The sequence below is a fragment of the Quercus suber genome, unplaced genomic scaffold (assembly GCF_002906115.3).
Source record: "Quercus suber isolate HL8 unplaced genomic scaffold, Cork oak 2.0 scaffold_35, whole genome shotgun sequence".
Lineage (NCBI taxonomy): Eukaryota > Viridiplantae > Streptophyta > Magnoliopsida > Fagales > Fagaceae > Quercus > Quercus suber.
In genome coordinates this window covers 991,935-1,007,933 of record NW_027069500.1, presented here as the reverse complement: position 1 = coordinate 1,007,933, position 15,999 = coordinate 991,935, and the positions used below count along the sequence as shown (strand labels likewise).

General features: G+C 34.3%; 1 long non-coding RNA gene across 1 annotated transcript; it reads right to left on the bottom strand.

The window, feature by feature from the left end:
• Positions 1-2,802, bottom strand: LOC136066423 (uncharacterized). The gene is made up of 2 exons (XR_010627926.1): positions 2,530-2,802; positions 1-1,134 (listed from the first exon to the last, which is right to left on the bottom strand). It is a non-coding gene; the product is annotated as an uncharacterized LOC136066423 (long non-coding RNA).
• Positions 2,803-15,999: the final 13,197 nt, after the last annotated feature.

Below are 15,999 nucleotides of genomic sequence, written 5' to 3'. Positions count from 1 at the left end.
TGATGAAAACCTCAAAATTTCATTTCCTTTGAACTTGGAAGATCACCACCTGGCTGAAACTTAGGGTATACGTGTAAGTATTACATAGCTAAATGTTTAGCAAAGCTCTTATTACAAACCTAACCCCAAAGACATACAACTGGGGTTCAAAACAACCTAAGTTACTGAATTAAATCTATGCTCAAGAATCAAGTACATCTTGATTCCTCCTATACAACAAAAGAGCTAAACTACTATACAACAAAAACTAACTATACATTCTAACAAACGAGAATTCACTAAACGAGAATTCACTAAATCCTTGCCACCTCTAACACTCTTACTGCTTCCAGGAAGAACCTGTGCACTGAAATATAAAAGGGTGAGCTTCGAAACCCAGGAAGGTTTTTAAGCTCCATGTGCCCTTGATAAGAATGAATGTAAATCAAATATTTTATGGATATGCCAGCTTTGATAAAATAGCCTTTGTACTGTTCATATTGTTCTTAAAATAATTTACGAGCTTTTAAATGACCATACTTCATTTTCCTTTCATATAATAATAAAAGGACATAATAAGGAACGTAAACATAGTTCAGTAACCTTATCTTTGAATCGACTATACATACTTTATCATAACTTCTCATTAAACTTATAACACATTCAATATACCTTTCTTATCATCATACTTTTCTTATAATTTCCAAATAGCTTAATAGCTCATTTATAATACATATTAGTTAATCCAATTGTAAGTCTGTCACAACTTTGGAAGGCTTCCAGCACAAAGTGCCAGGCATCCAACATTCCCCACAATGCTAGGTAATTCCAGAATCATATCATAATACATCTTTTCAACTATGGGGGTAGGTTGACATCCTCCACAAGTTGGCTGTTACCAACTTCTCATTAAACTTATAACACATTCAATATACCTTTCTTATCATCATACTTTTCTTATAATTTCCAAATAGCTCAATAGTTCATTTATAATACATATTAGTTAATCCAATTGTAAGTCTGTCACAACTTTGGAAGGCTTCCAGCACAGAGTGCCAGGCATCCAGCATTCCCCACAATGATAGGTAATTCCGGAATCATATCATAATACATCTTTTCAACCATGGGAGTAGGTTGACATCCTCCACAAGTTGGCTGTTACCAACAGGGCGGGTACAGTAGAGTCAGTTCCACTTATAATGGCCAAACAGAATCTCCATAGAAATACTAGTACTATAACCCCTACTGGCTGAGTTCAGATCATAACAATGGAATAACTGAAAACCATATTTTTTTTGATAACTTTGCTTTTACATAAATGTTTCATAACAGTAGCATATCCACTTCATTTTTAAATATTATGTTTGTGATAAAAAAATAATAGCATCAATATGCTAAAATTATTATGTATATAAGATTGAACAACTCACGAACACATAGTTTACTTAACTCATGCTTATACGTAATATCTCTAAATAAAAAATTTAATGCATAATACTTTTCTAAACAATGTTTATACTTATCAAAAACACATGTCACAAATCCCTTAACTGAAAACAGAAGACACTTGAGATTGTACAAGAGGAGCTCAAGTGTCTGTGTTCTCGTTCTCGTCACCTAAACGAAAAACCAAAACTATTATTGACAAACTCTTCCTAAGTATTTAAACTTATACCTCAAACACAACCTAACTCTCAAACTCAAGAAAATCCTTACTTCCCATCACACAAAGTTCCCCAAGGCACAAGATACAATCATCAAACACATTATGTACACAAACTATAGAAAAACCAAGGCATAAAATTTATATGTAATCCAAACATACCAAGGATGAGCAAATTAAATTATAGCTCAAAACATTCACCCTAATTTGAGAATTAAATCCACAAAGTCAGGTGTAGCATATGTTGTTCACTGCTCATTCCAGCAGCATATGCCCCATTTGTAAAAAACAAATGGGCTGTCCACACACATCCAAATGTCATGAAATTTTACAGGACTACTCCCCTGTATGTCCAGTATATACCATAAAAATTTCGGATTCAAAGCATAAAATCATGATTTATTAAAAATTATACAAGACAACGTGTTTAAATCTGTCCTGGCAGAAATTCATACAACTTAGAAATTAAACCATTATTTTTCTACTCATCCAAATGCTGTGATACCACTTCCATAACAACCATATATGTCTTAGAATTCATAAAAACTAATCCTAACATCCTAATTCACGGCAAATGATTTAATACAGAATTTTCTTTTGGTAAACATCAAATCTGTCACAGTGACAGCTTCAGTGCATGTCCTTACAAAAATCATCAACAAATAGCAATTGGCCCTTATTTCATTTGGGTATTTTTATACCCATACAATACATATTAAAATACCCTACTAAGTATCCAATAGACCATAAAACCATCAATCTTTCAACTTACAAAAACAGAATCACAAGTTCAGTCTCACAAATCAGAACAGAGGATAAGGAGTGAAAATAACCAAACAGTTATACTATCCAAATACACAAAATCAGATGAGGTTTAATTTACTTACCCACACACTTTGAAGATAAAACCTTAGTGTTTAGGCTCTTAATTTCTTCTTAGAGAAATTAGAATTTTCGGTGAGAAAGTAAGGGAGAGATGTTGCCGTGTAAGAAGGGAAGAAGAAAGAAGAGGAGAAAGAAGCAAATGAAAGCTGAATGAAAATGTTTCTGGTTCAGCAAAACAAGATAAGAAGAGTGTACTTTGGAGACGTTTGAGAAAAATAACTCAAGAGAGCTTCCTAGCTCTTTCCTTAAGAGAAAAGAGGGCAAAGTGTGGTGACTTTTCTGATTTGTGTATGTATACCCGTGGAAAATAGGGGGGAGATTGCTTCTTGGATATTCTAGTGTCTTGAGAAAAGTCAAGAAAGAATTGAAGTGGCTCTTGGTGATTGCATGGCCGGCCAAGTCTTAGCCCTTTTGGTTTGTCCACATGCATGATGCTTTAGTATTACTTTTGTTGAATTCTCATTCGTTGCATGGGGTGAAATTTTCACAATCACATCTCATGCATCATATGCCTAATTAAAACACCATCTATGCATTATACTAAATATATATTTATAATACAACTAGTCATTTCAATTATTTATAATCTTTAAAAAAATCAAAGCTTCATACACTTAAAAGTAATTAAGATAATAACATGTATATAAACTCATAAAATTAAATATGCAATTAGGTTGGGGTGTTACAATTACCATTCTTGCAAATTAGGATAACAATAGAGAAAAATAATAGTTTAGAGTGACATTGTAAAGAGGTGAATGTTTAAGGTGCAAAAAGTCTAATTTTTCCTATATCTTTTGGAAACTCATAAATAAATCAAAATGAATTAATATTCTACTCAGGCCAATTACTTGAATAGGTAGTAGTAATGTTAATTTAATTTCTCTCATTATATTTAAAAGGACGGGGAAAAAACATTTTACTACTGAATTTGATAAAAAATGTATACTTTGAGTTAATGAAACTAGGAAAAAAAATACAAAGAACTCCAATGTGGTTTTCTGTAACATACAAAACCTTATGAAATCTTTTAATATAGCATTTAACCCTCCCTGTGGTATTTTTTTATGTCTAAACCTTTAAGCATCCATCTTTTCAAAAAAAAAAAAAAAGGGTAAATTACATATTTGGTTACTATTCTTTATATTATATTTTAATTTAGTCTTTAACCTTTCAATTGTGTCAATTTGGTCCCTAACTTTTCATTGCGGTGTCAATTTAGTTTCTTATGTTATTTCTTGGATGAAAAAGTTTGACATGTTAAAAGGCCTAAATATAAAAAATAAATAAATAATTTGCCACATCAACTGCCACCTGGACTAACATATTAGTTTTTTTTTAAAAAAAAAATTTGGAGAACATGTGAGTTTTTTTTAGAAAACCCAAATCAAACCTTTTTAGTTTGATTTAGAATTTCGCTTATTTCATTAAACAGGGACAATCACAAACTCATGTAAAACACTCTCCCTAAAATCCAAAATCTCTTCTCCTTCCTTTCATCAAACTGGGACAATCATAGACGATAGACTCATGGAAATAGACTCACTGGGCTTTTTACCTTGTCTGCGATTCCTTCATATGCTATGGTCAGACTAATGAATAAAACAGTTGATCTGTTCTATTTATCATGGTTGTTTCCTTAAAATTTATTCCATGGATATCATTGGAGAAATTCTCCTTGATGATTTGACTATAGTTCATGTAATGTAATGAGCATTGATGCTATGGAAGAAATTGCTACAGCTCGGAGAAATGGCCTTTAATTCTCTAATCTTATAAATTTCTATTTGATTTGATAAAGTTTATTTGATGGCAGCATTAATCTACAATTATGGAGAATCATTTTATTTAAAAGTACAAGTTGCATCTTTACAATTGAAGTTGGGCTTTCACTTATTATGGGGGAACATTCTTTGCAATCTTCGTTAACAAAATATTAATCTAAGACATGAAAAAATGATTTTCATAGGATGTGACCATAAGTTTAACAATGCGTTTTATATGGCTCTAAAGGTTATGAACTAGACACACAGACACTGATATATACACTCACTCAAACACCAATATATATGTACGCGAGTGATTAAGATCCCAAGACTTTTATTTTCCCCTATTCTAGCTAATTGATTTGGTTTAAGTCCCCATCTTCAAGTTGTTGGCCTTCAGTTCTAGAACCCATGTATGCTGATCTCGAGATTTCTTTTTTTATATGATTTATTGTTTAAGGAAGATAAGATAAAAAAACTCGTCTTTAAATTGCAGGGCAGAGGGTTATTGGAGAACCAATAGTTTCTAGGCTATCCCTTGATGAATCTGGGGTTTGGGATCCTCTCTTTGTCACTGCAGAAAGTAATTTTGCAGGTTCCTACCTCATCATTAGAGAAGATAGTGCAATCATAACCTCTAGGACCTTAAAGACACGTGAAGAAATTGTGACTGTGACTCAAGGATTTTTGTTGTTTTTTGAGGAAAGGGATTTTTTTTTTTTTTTGGTTGTTGTTGATAGACGTGAGTTAGGATTCAATGATCTGTTGTTTTTCTTTTTTTCTAATTTAAAATTATATTGACATTTTATAAAATAAAATAAAATAAAAATTGTTGACATTGTTTTTCGTAGTCTAGGTGGCAGATGATGTGGCAATTATTTATTTATTTTTTATTTAGATTGTTTGACACGTCAGACTTTTCCATCCAATAGATAACGGCAGAAACTAAATTGACACGACATTAAAAGGTTAAGGACCAACTTGATACAATTGAAAGGTTAGAGACTAATTTGAAATCTAGTGTAAAAGATAGGAACTAAATACGTAGTTTACCAAAAAAAAAAAAAATCTTTAAGCATCCATAAAAATAATAGTGAGTTGACATGTGCCCACATTTAAAATTGTACTTTCACAAAAAAAAAAAAAAAAATACTATTGGGAGTTTTGGTTTTTCTATATTTTAATAACCGGGGGCATTTAATAATGTTGTTTTAGTAACGTTATTTGTATATTTTGGAAATACGTATTGCTGAAAAAGTGTGTGGAAATGCGTATAATATTGTTTAAACACTGAAAACCGTTGTTTAAAATATCTTACCAAACATGGAGTGGAACGACAATTTTTCAAATAGAATCAAATTTTGTGGTAAAAAAAAAGAAAAAAAAAATCTCAAACTTAAGAAACCAAAATGAAAACAATCTAAACTTTAAGGGTTAGAAGTGTAATTTACTCATTTTTTAATATCAAATTCGAAATATAATATGTTGAAAGCACTATTTAATTAATAATAATGAGGTCATATATTATTTGAAAGATGGTTTTTAAATTTTATTTTTAATAGACTTCGATAATGAGATAAAGTGCTCTCTTTGTCTTTCTCTCAGGGATCAAAATCTTTTATGATGTGTTTGGATAGAGAATTTTTGGCAACAAGTTGGGTGCATAGTGGAATTTAAATCTCTATTATTTAAATTTTCTTTTCATATATTACAATAAGAAATTTAAAATTTTAGGATGAAAGTTTAACAAAGATTTAATGGCTTTTATTTTATTTATTTATTTATTTATTTATTAAGAATCCAGACTTAGTGGCCAAGTTTTATTCAATAGAAAAATTGAAAAAAAATTACATACAATCCCGCGTAACAAGAGGAGCTATATCATCAGGGATAGATTAAAGATTTGATAGCTGAAAATCCTTTTTGCGAATTTCTCTTTTTGTAGGTATCCATTATCCACATTAATCATACAATTAATTGCTTCATTAATGATGAGAAGGAGGAGGAGGAGAAGGTTTGAAGTTGCAATTTTTTGAGCAATTTGTCAATTTGGCAAAACCTTTATTGCCTTTTAAACTAAAAACAACTAATCTATATAATTTTTTGACAATACTAATAGGGCAAAATGAAATAATGATTCATGTGTGTTAGGACATATGTGTTCTCACTTGTCAAGAACATATGTCACTTATTTATGTAAATTGGCGAATCTTTTGACAAAACACACTCTACTTGTAATTGGGTAGTTCTAGGTGTTTTTAATACTTCAAGAAACAAGGTTTCAAAATCAAGTGTTGAAGTCATCAAGTTTGTCCAAGAAAAATCAAACTGAAGTGTAAATTCATTAAATCTCGACACCTGCTCGATAGCTACCTTGACACTTGCCATCTGTCGAGATTTATAAAATCAGATTTTCTGATATGATTTCCATGGGATCCGTGAATATGCTTTTGGGCCTTCTTTTCTCCAAACCCTAAACATATAAAATGATTGTTTTAAGATCCGTTAAGATATACACAAGTTGCAAAAGTATTGAGCAATCTCTATTCAAGCAAATTGTGATAAAAAAGGCGAAGTTCTTGACCTAGTTCATCTTCTCTAAAGAAGTTGCTGTATATTTTGCACCAAAGGGTTTTGTGACCAAGCATCTTCTTGATCTTCATTGTGTAGGATGAACTGAAGAACTTTACAGCCAACCTCTCCTTCTAAGTTGGTGTTTGAAGTCGCGTACTGGGATCCGCGCATTGGTTAGTCATGTACTTGGGAGCCGTGTATCAAAGGTGAGAACTGTCACTATAGATCAAGTCCAATTGGGTATTGGGGTAAGGGTTCAACTGTAGGTTGGTAAGGTACTTGGGATTCCTTTACTTGTAACCGCTTGATTTGATAATAGTGAAGTTTCAAGAGTGGTGACCTGAAAATCATCCGGTGAGATTTTTGTCGCAAGGGTTTTTCCCATTCGTAAACAAATCATCGTGTCTTTTAATTTCCGCTGCATATTTAGTTTTTGGTGATTTGTTTGTGCTTCCATGCATTTACATGATAAATTGATTAATTAATAACTTGGCTAATTAATTAATTAGTTTAATCACAAGGGATCATTCAGTTTGTGGCCTATCAAGTGGTATCAGAGCAGGCATACTTTGATTAGGTTTAACCTTTGCTGTGTTGATCCATTGACCCCTGTTTGTCATGGATAAAGGACAGTCATTAATCATACTTCATTTATTTAATGGCATTAACTATGCATATTGAAAAGTACGCATGAGAGCTTTCTTACAGTCTTTAGATGAGAAAGTGTGGCAAGCTGTAAAGATTGGCTGGACCAAGCCAAAAGAAGAACCGGTCGATTGGGATGACGCCAAGATCAAAGCGGCTAACTTCAACAGCAAAGCGTTAAATGCCCTATTTAGCTCGGTCACCAATGAGAAGTTTAAGAAGATATCCTCAACTGAAACTGCTAAGGAGGTATGGACCATCCTCCAGACAACCTATGAAGGAACAAAGACTGTCAAGGATTCAAAGTTTCAAAGGCTCATTACAAGCTTTGAAGAAATAAAGATGGAGGAGGATAAGTCGTTTGATGAGTTCTATGCCAAGCTCAAGGACAAAGTGAACTCAGCCTTCAATCTTGGAGAAACCATCCCTGAACCCAAGGTTGTAAGGAAGGTGTTCAGATCTCTACCTGAGAGATTCCATGCCAAGATTACGGCAATAGAAGAATCAAAGGATATTGACAAAATTCCTTTGACTGAGCTGGTTAGAAACTTGCAGACCTACGAACTAGGACTATCTAGGATTGGCAAAACGGGTAAAAGCAAGAGCATGACCTTGAAGGCAAAGAGCAGTGATACAGATAAGTCTTCCGATAATGAAGATTCCAAGATGAAGTCCTACATTACAAGGCAGTTCAAGAAGTTTATGAAGAATTCCAATGGGAGGAATTTCGACAAGGATTGCAGACAATCCAGTTTTTTTCAATTTAAGAGCCAAGACAAAGGGAAGGAGGATATTAAGGATGGCAGTCAGTACACTGTTCCGGCAGGACCAAAATGTTTTGGATGTCATGGTTTTGGTCACATGAAGCATGAATGCCCTACATATCTCAAGAGTATTGGGAAGAGTAAGGCACTTGCTGCAACCTTGAGTGACACTGAGCCCGAAGATGATTCCGACAATGAGGATGACAGAATTTTGAATGCCTTCACTGTCACAGTTAATCCTACTGAAGCGATTGTTGAAGATGTGGATGAAGAAGAAGAACTGGTGGAGTCAAAATTCGAGAAGATGGATGATCAAGATGATATCCATTCAGCCTATGAGAAGCTTTACAAGCTCTTTGAGAAGCATGAGAAATTGTATAGGCTGGCCACTAAGAAACTCAGTGATGTGGAACTTGATTGTGAAGAGTTGTCCATAAAATTTGATGAGGCGAATCAAACTATTGGTGCACTGAGGTTTGAGAACAATTTCTTGGCTGAGAGGACCAAGAAGCTTGAAGCAGAGTTGTTTCAAGTCAGAGCTCAATTGGAGAGGACTTCAAGTGCAAAGCTTGATGAGATGCTCAACATTCAGAAATTTGCTTCGGATCAAACAGGTTTAGGGTATTATCTCTCTTCCTCTCATGTTGCTTCTACTAGTGCTACTGTTTTTGTTTCTCTTGCTAATAATACTGAAATAGAGAACACTAATGTTAAAACTGAATTAGCTAGTGAGAACTTAGACAAGGGTAAATCTATCTTAGGAGCATCCCCTAAGCAAGATAAGAAAGATGCTAATAACTCTAGGGCTAAGAAGGCTAACTCTCAAAAGCCTAAACAAAAGAAGCAGCATCTCTGTCATCATTGTGGAGCTACCAGTCATACTTGACCAAATTACTACAAGTGGCTAGTCACTCAACAGAGCAACGACATGATAGCATCTGGAAGCCAAAATCAGCTTCAATTATTTCTTGCTCCTCTTGGAGATCTTCTGAAAGCCCTCATGTTCCTTTTGAACTTGAACGGTTTCAATTCTTCCTCCTCACAACCGGTTCAAGGGGTTCAATCAAAGGAAAGGTTCTTCTAAGGTGTGGAAGAAAAAGGACTCCAAGTGATTTTATCACTTTCTTCTATCTTCTTGTTTTTGTTTGTTGCATTGCTTGTGTGTTTTGTATTTTTGTTGAGTTAGTCTAGTTTTATGCTTTGTTTTGTCTAACATGTTTTTATATGTTTACTTTCAGTTTTGTTTATTTTGTTTTTTAATATAAAAATTAAAAAAATTAAAAAATCAGAAAAATATAAAAACAGTGTGCTTTTTGTACTTTGGTACTTGTGTACCTTGGATGGCCAATGAAATAGAGTTTTCTAAACTTTGTATCTCTTGTAGTTTAGATGAGCATCTCTATGCATAACTAAGCAAGTGAGCTTTGTGGCTCTTGTTTGTGATGAGTAAGATTAAGTTATCTCTTGAACTTAACATTTATATTAAGATTAAGTTATCTCTTGAACTTAACATTTATATTACTCTTTTTGACGAGTAGGACTAGAAAATCCTAAGAGAAAGGTATAAATAACCATCTCATCACTGTTACCCGCCAATTATAATATGACACCTGTATGTTTCGGCATAGTAAAAGTGTAGTGTCAAAGACATTCGTATACTTCGGCATAGTAAAAGTGTGATGTCAAATGCTTAACATCTTGAGTATTTCTTTTCTCTTTTTTATATGCCTATGTATGATATGCTCAAAAGAAAATATGTAAAGAAAATAAAAAGTAAAAAGATTAAAAATACTTTAAATATGGTTGCAAGCGTGTATTCTAGGAGATGTGGGAGTTATAGGATGTACTTCGAAGGTGATAGTCCCCATCAAACAGTTATGATTGTGTGTGAGTTAAAGTTATTTTCTCATATCTCAGATCGTCATAACATATATACACATATGCAATCTTGCAATGTTTCTCACACACAACACGCAATATTCTTTGCTACTTTTGATACATGTGCAGGTACAATGTGATTTGGCCATCACAAGTGTTTACATGTGCTAATGTATGCTCACTAAACTGTCTTGACTTGTTTTTGAAAAATAAAATTGGTTAGACTTGTTTAGTGTGTGTATGTGTGTGTTTTTGAGGATCCATATGCTTAATTCTTTGTTGAGAGATGATTTTGAGAGCTTTATATGTTGATTGGATCAATGGTTGAGGTGTATGTTGGATTGCATTCATGTCTGTATTTTTCACTTCTCGAAAAACTGCTTTTTAAAGCTGGCTCGACACCTCCTCGACACCTTCCTCGACACCTCTCGACACCTCAACTATCGAAAATTACTGAGGTGCCTATTTAAGCTTCATTCGCGATTCAAATCTCATTTCACTCGATCTCTCCCGATCTGTCCGTGGCGGTTCCTCTCTTAAACTTGTTTTTCTCACTCAAAATCCTCAACCCACTTGATTTTAGGCCCTTCCTTGCTTCTAATCACTTGGTAAGATCTCATTTTCCTTCATTTTTCATGCATTTCATGTTTTGAAGCTTAGGTTTTGGGGTTTTTGAAAATTTTTGGGGTTTTTCAAAATTAATGAGTTTTTCTTGCAATTTTTGGTTGAGTTTTCACTTAAATGTGTTCAAAATGTCATACATTGCATTTCATGTGCATTAGAATGATAGTTACATGCATTTAGATGTATGTTCTCTGTTTGTGTGCTGGTAGGATTGGATTGGGCTGAGCCCATGATGCTTTTTAATTTGCATATCACATGTTCATGCATTCTCCATGCATACGTACTTATTGTTCAATATATTTGATATATGTGAACTATTTTGAGACTTTTCTAATTGTCTCCCTCTCTGTCTCTTTCTCATTCTGTTTACGTTAGTAGTGTCTATGGCACCCAAACGTAAATCCACTCCGGCTCGGAACCCTCTACGTTCTGGAGCTTCTTCATCTTCTGATTCTGCTCCTCTAAATCTTCGGTTTCGTGATGGAGATGCCCACAAGGCATTTTCGGAGAACTTTTCTAGACGAGGTGTTCATTCGGAACACCAAGTCATTTTGGTGGACTTTACCGGCACTGACCTTCCCTCTGTCATTCATAGTAGGGGATGGGAGTCACTGTGTGACATCCCGGTCACATGTCCTCTTGTACTCATTCAGGAGTTTTACTCCAACATGCACAGGATTGATCGTTCAGTACCTCTTTTTTTCACTCGTGTTCAAGGTACGTGCATCCCTGTCACACCACAGCTAGTTGTGGATGTGCTTAGGGTTCCTAGGATAGAGTTTCCTGACTATCCTTCCTGTGAGCGTCTAAGGACTGTGTCCAAAGATAAGCTCATTTTTGCTTTTTGTCAGCACCCAGCTGATTGGGGTGAGCATCAGTACACATCATGTAGACCTTTTGCTAAAGGTCCTAGATTCCTAAACATGGTGATGACTTTTGTACTCCATCCACTCTCTCACTACAACTCCATTACAGAGCCTTGTGCTCGATTTTTGTTATCTCTTCTTGAGCATCTTACTATAGATTTTTCTTCTTATTTTATCCTTTCTATCATAGATGTTCATCTAGATTCGGCATCCCGTGATAAGCCCATCTTTCCTTCCGCTATCACGAGGATTTTACGCCATTTTTCTATCCCTTTTCCTGTGTTCGACCACTTTACATACATCTGTGCCATAGATGCCGCTATCATAAAATGTAGTGAGGCTCAGTTTAGGTCGCGACAAACGGATTCCACACCTCCCTCCCGTTCAGCTTCATCCAGATCTACTCCATCTACATCTGCTCCTTCTTCCTCTACGGGCGATGTATCTCTTCGAGACATCATGGCGTAGTTGCAACGCATTGATGCTCGCCTCGATACACTCTCCTCTGAGTTGTATTAGGTGAATGTTTGTATTGGTCGTATTGCACGACGGCAGGCGACCATGGGTGATTTTGCTCCTGAGGCTACTCCTTCACCACCTTCTCTAGCGGCTTCAGACTCTGAGGATGATGATGATGATGGTGATGATGATGACGCTTCGGATGATGATGATGGAGATGCTAGCTCTACTGATGAGATGTCTACATGACACTCTACCCTTTGTCACTCGTGACAAAAAGGGGGAGTAGTTTTGGGTTATAAGAGTAGTCATCTTATGGAGAGAGTTAGTATAGGACATTTTTGATAGGGGGAGTGTTGATATTTTGAGGGATGTAGTGAGGTTTTGATATATCTTTTTCTTTTCTATTCTTTATAGATACATTGATCTTGTATATAAGGTCTTGTGACCAGTTTTACATACATTGTACTTATTTTCTCTATATGTGGATGTATGTTTCTTTCACCTCTCTCTTCATGTGTTGTTTCTTCTCTATCTTTATACACATGTTCATTATACTTGTATGCAATCTATTATTTCTGTTTCACACAAGATGCCTTGATGAGTTTTGTTTAAAGTGTTTTAGAAATATAGGTTGTCAAAGTCTACTTGCCATAAATTCTCTTCTTGCAAAGTTTTTCAAAAGTTTGTGTCAGGATAGATTTTATTGTATTCAACAAGTGAGTATGAGTTAAGTGATTTATGACTTCTCTCATATGATTATTTGTTTGTTGTGATTTTGTCATAGATTGCCAAAGTGGGAGATTGTTAGGACATATGTGTTCTCACTTGTCAAGAACATATGTCACTTATTTATGCAAATTGGTGAATCCTTTGACAAAACGCACTCTACTTGTAATTGGGTAGTTCTAGGTGTCTTTAATACTTCAAGAAATAAGGTTTCAAAATCAAGTGTTGAAGTCATCAAATCTATCTAAGAAAAATCAAGCTGAAGTGAAAATTCATTAAAGCTCGACACCTGCTCGATAGCTACCTCGACACTTGCTATCTGTCGAGATTTATAAAATCAGACTTTCTGATCTGATTTCCTTGGGATTAGTGAATATGCTTTTGGGCATTCTTTTCTCCAAATCTTAAACATATAAAAGGATTGTTTTAAGAGCCGTCAAGATGTACACAAGTTGCAAAAGTATTGAGCAATCTCTATTCAAGCAAATTGTGATAAAAAAGACGAAGTTCTTGACCTAGTTTATCTTCTCTAAAGAAGTTGTGTATTTTGCACCAAAGGGTTTTGTGATTAAGCATCTTCTTGATCTTTATCGTGTAAGATGAACTGAAGAACTTTGCAACCAACCTCTCCTTCTAAGTTGGTGTTTGAAGTCGCATACTGCGATCCGCGCATTGGTTAGTCACGTACTTGAGAGCCGTGCATCAAAGGTGGGAACTGTCACTACAGATCAAGTCCAATTAGGTATTGGGGTAAGAGTTCAACTGTACGTTGGTAAGGTACTTGGGATTCCTTTACTTGTAACCGCTTGATTTGATAATAGTGGAATTTCGGGAGTGGTGACTTGACAATCACCCGGTGGGGTTTTTGCCGCAAGGGTTTTCCTCATTCGTAAACAAATCACCGTGTCTTTTAATTTCCGCTGCATATTTAGTTTTTGGTGATTTGTTTGTGCTTCCACGCGTTTGCATGATAAATTGATTAATTAATAACTTGGCTAATTAATTAATTGGTTTAATCACAATGGGTCATTCAGTTTGTGGCCTATCAATGTGGAATTATGATAGTTCAAAGTTTTAATTGAAGTAGTGGGTCCAATTAGCTTAAAACTGGTGTGTTGGCTTGATGATTTGATCATCATTGAATGAATAACATATGTTGAAGAAATTCTATTCCATCTTTAAAAAAAAAAAAAAAAAAATGTTTTACCTAAAGTAACACAGTTATATCCATAGAAATTTTATCTCTTCTTCTGGGTGTGCTTGATAATTTAATTGAAGTGCAACAAATTTGAACATGCATTTGCTAAGTTTAGGCCCATTCAGCAGAATGAGCTAGTAATGAAGCCTGGACCAGACTTGTTGTCACTATGTTGCAAATGGGTGGAGCTAGCTGGGCCTGTAGATATATGCAATTAAACAAAACATTTAGCCCACAAAAATATGGACTTGGGAATCTCACACCCAAATGCCTTTGGGCTAAGGTCCTTGCAAGGTATGGTTCTAACATGTTGAGCCATCACCATCAGGGAAATTCTAGTTATACATCCTCAACATTGTTTTCAATCTTAATAACAAAGGGAATTGAATTCTTTTCCTCATGATCTCGTTAGTTGTTACACTTTAATCAAATTTCCATAATTACATTACATCATTATTAGCACTACATTTGACTTTGTTAAACCCTTGTTTGGTCAGAGTCTACTTGAGACAAAAAGAGAAAATAGCTTAGATTCATGTGAATTTGGCCTACTCGCGCGTTTGTTAAGGTCAATTGAACTATTCTTGATTTTTTTCTTCTCTCTTCGATTCACATAGGCAAAAAAAAAAAAAAAAAAAGGCTCACAATGGCATTTACATTATTATTTAGGTAACACTTGCAGATCTTAATGGATTACGAAATCTGTTCCAGGTGTTCTTTACGTTTGGGATGAGAAGTTGACTTTTTTGTTTTTAGAGAGAAGAGGATGGGAAGTTGACATTATTACTAATCTTTGGTGAATAAACTTTACGTTTGTTCTGAATGATATCAATTTTGAAAGTGAATATCTATTCGAAATTACAGACCAGTTCAGTAAATTAATTTAAAAATTGAAATGGTAGATAAATTTTAAATAAATAATTAAATATTTTCATCCTAAGATAAAAGTGACCTAGGGGAAAAAAAAAAAATTTTAATGAAGTGGGATGATAAAACAACTCATCCTACGTAACCCAGTCCTGCTTCATCCCATGCGGATTTTTCACACCCCAAAGAATTGACAAGGCAAGGACGGGTTTTACTTGCCCTTCCCACCCCAAATGTATATTTACATATTTTATTTAATATAATATTGAGTTTATTTATACATATAATCTAATTTGTTCTAAACACATGCACATGCATTTGTTCTAAACACATGCACATGCACATGCACGCGCGCGCATAGACACACACATATATATTCTATTATTATTTTAAAAAACATTGTCTCTACTTCTCTCTTAGTACTCTTCATTTTTTTTTTTTTTTTTTTCATATTTCTCTCATCAATGTCAAAGTCATCTCATTAAGATTAGTAAACCATTTTCAACGTGCTCTGAACTTGACATACCCTGCTATCACCTTACCAAGGGTGTTAATTCAAGTTAACGTGTCATGTCACGGTAGGAGTATTTGGCGTGTCATGTCGCGGTAGGAGTATTCGGCTAAATTGCTTAAACTGAACCTGACCCATTTAATAATCGTGTCATTACCCTTCAACCGTAACATAACTTGTTAATAAAGCGGGTAGACATGATATGACCCACTTGACATGCTTAATAAACGGGAGTTGACACGAAAGTGACACGACCTATTTCAACCAATTTAATATTAAACAGGTTTGGTTGACACAAATTAAATCCATTTAACTTGCTTCGAAAAAGCACCTGATTAATATTTTTATAAATTTAATAAACAAAAAATTTAATACAAACTAATAACATCAAAATACCTATTAAACTTACCATTTGAAAGTTAATAATAACATCAAATACTTAAAACACTTCGTCCAAAAATTCAAAATAATATCAAAGTACCTAATAAACATTAAGTCCATAATTTAGTGAAATCCATCTAGAAATAAGTTATTTACATCCCAAAAGAAGTGCATACACTTTAACCCAAATTCAAAATAACATAGTTCAAC